The sequence below is a fragment of the Neopelma chrysocephalum genome, unplaced genomic scaffold, assembly GCF_003984885.1.
Source record: "Neopelma chrysocephalum unplaced genomic scaffold, ASM398488v2 Primary Assembly neopelma1_96773, whole genome shotgun sequence".
Taxonomy (NCBI): Eukaryota; Metazoa; Chordata; class Aves; order Passeriformes; family Pipridae; genus Neopelma; species Neopelma chrysocephalum.
Window position 1 is genome coordinate 531,764 of NW_020925417.1, and position 2,327 is coordinate 534,090.

A 2,327-nucleotide genomic window follows, 5' to 3' on the forward strand; every position below is an offset into this window, starting at 1 on the left:
GGGGGGGGGGAAAGGAGGGAGGGGCAAAAAAGTGATGGAAAGGGGAAAAAAGGGGGGAAAGGGGAAAAAAGGGAGGGAAGGATGGGGAAATGGGTGGGTAAAGGAGGAAAACAGGAGAGGGAAGGAGAAAAAAGGAAAAAGCGAAAAAGAGGGGGAAGGGGGGGAAGGGAAGGGGAGAAAAGGAAAAAGGGGGTAAAACAGGAAAAATGAGGCAGAAAAAGGAGAGGAAACGGGGGGGAAAAGGAGAAGAAAAAAGAGGGGAGGGAGAGAGGGAGGAAAGCGGAAAAACGGGGGAAAGGGGTGAAAAAAAGAAGGAGAGGGGGGGGGGAAGGGGGAAAAAAAAAAAAAGGAAAGAAAGAAAAGCCATCGGGGCTTACTCCCGAGAGCCGGTGCCGGGAGGGAGCGAGGGAGAGGGGGTGGCCGGGAAGACGTGACCAGGGGGACAATGAGGGCCTGGACCGCCCTTTGTATGGGGACGGGGTCGGGGGACGGAGGGAGCTGCAGAGAGTCCCATCTCTCCGCTCGCACACACACACACTCCCCCGCTCCTTCCCGCCGTCCGAACTCCCTCAATTCCCTCCACAGTGCTCTCACTTCTCCTTTGTAACACAAAGGCGAGATCCCCGGGAGCGGAGGGGGAAGGCAGTGCCCGTGCCCCAGAGAAGCTGGACGCGGGTCTAAGAGGGGGCGTTTTGCTCCACTGACCTCGAGATCGTCCTCCTCTTCCTCACCCACCCCCCCCCCTTTCCGCAGTGAAAATGTGGCTCAGGGGGATACGCTGCTCTCCGGCTCCTCGGGAGAGAGATGCTCAGCACCTCAGCCCCGCTCTGCTCTGCGAGCAGCTTTCCAGGAACATCAGGGGAAGATATTAAAAGGGAAAAAAAAAAAAAAAAAAAAGGGGTGGGGGGGAACACACAGGAGCAGAGGAGACCGAGCACACGCTTTTCCCAGCGCTAAAAAAGCCGGTGGCTGAAGGGAAAGGTCCGTTCTGGTCGCTCCTGCCACACGGGCGCTTTGTGTGCTTAACATCCATACAGAGCAACTTCCTCCTGTCTCCCTCCCGAGCCCAAGGTGCGGCTCTGCCTTCCCAACCATCCAAACCAGCAGTACCAAACACTTCTGCCAGGGCTCCCACCCCAAAGTCTTCTATTCCCTAGTTTTCTTTGTTCTCCTCTTTGCACTGGATTTTCTTTTTTTTTTTTTTTTTTTGTGGGTTCCCGACCATCCCTCCTTCTCCTTTCCCCTGTGCGTGTCGTTGAACTTACCCCAGGTTGTTTAAATTCACCAATCATCGCTTATTCCTCCCGCTTAAGATTTGCAGTTCAAACTCTTTGTTGGTACAGCAGTAAAACAATTGTTTTAAATCCCACACTAAGTGTTTGCTGCCAATCATAGGTAAAGAAAAAGGGGGGGGGGGGGGGGAAGGAAAAAAGGTACAAAAAACCAACCCGCAATAGAAGAGTTATAGTTACCTTAAAAGGTAGCGTATTGCAGAGATCGCAAAAAATCACAACGTGGTGTCTGGGCTAGTCCAGAGATCCCAGTGGCCGCATGAAAGAGTAAATCCCCTCGTTAGTGCTGGAAGGAGCCGGTGGATCCGGGGCCTCCACTTCTCCCAGGGCTCAGTCTTCCCTCCTTCCCTGCCCTCCCGCCAGCGAGCACCTGACTCCCGGCTACGGAGCCGGGACCGAGCTGCGGGCAAAGGGAGCTCGCCTGCAAGTTCAAATGCGAGCCTCAGCCACCCATCATTATTATATCGTTGTACCGTCAGCGCTGCAGAGGAGGGGCGCTGGCTCGGGGAGAGGAGGGTTCACAAGCTCTGGGAGAGCCTCCCTGCAATTTCCAAAGCTCCCGCAGCTGCTAGGCGCAGGAGAGCCTCCAGCGCCCGCCTGACCCGAGCGGGGCCCCCCTCTTGGCCCCCTCGGGGCGCTCCCCGCACCCCAGACCCGCAGCGAACCCGTAGCCCGGTGCGGCGGGACGGGCGCTAGCCATCCAGAGAGGGTGCACAGGGCGCATTGTTCCCCAATTAAACAATTGACCGGCAAAAGAATGCAGAGACCTCCTCTACCCTGGCTCCGGAAGCCGGTTGAAATGGGGGAAAGTGACTGGGACCGAAATCCTTTTTTTTCCTCTTTGCCTCCCCAGTCTCAGCGGAGATTGCAATTAAAGAATATATTTGTACTGGCTCCAAACTTCCCCTGCCGATGCTAATTCACAGGCAGCCTTGCATCGGCAGCCTCCTGAGCCAAGCTTCTCCACCCTAGTTTTATGCATCTCCAGCCACTTTTCTTTCTTTTTTTTTTCTTTTTTTTTTTTTTTAAGATTAG

At 55.0% G+C, this 2,327-nt stretch overlaps 1 protein-coding gene across 1 annotated transcript in view; it reads right to left on the reverse strand.

Moving 5' to 3' along the window:
* Window positions 1-1,736, reverse strand: part of LOC113981790 (versican core protein-like) — a 112,992-nt gene extending 111,256 nt beyond the window's left edge. The window contains exon 1 of the mRNA XM_027709378.1: window positions 1,473-1,736. The gene's annotated coding sequence lies outside the window, so the exon portion shown is untranslated. The remainder of the gene's footprint in view (window positions 1-1,472) is intronic.
* Between the last annotated feature and the right edge of the window lie 591 nt (window positions 1,737-2,327).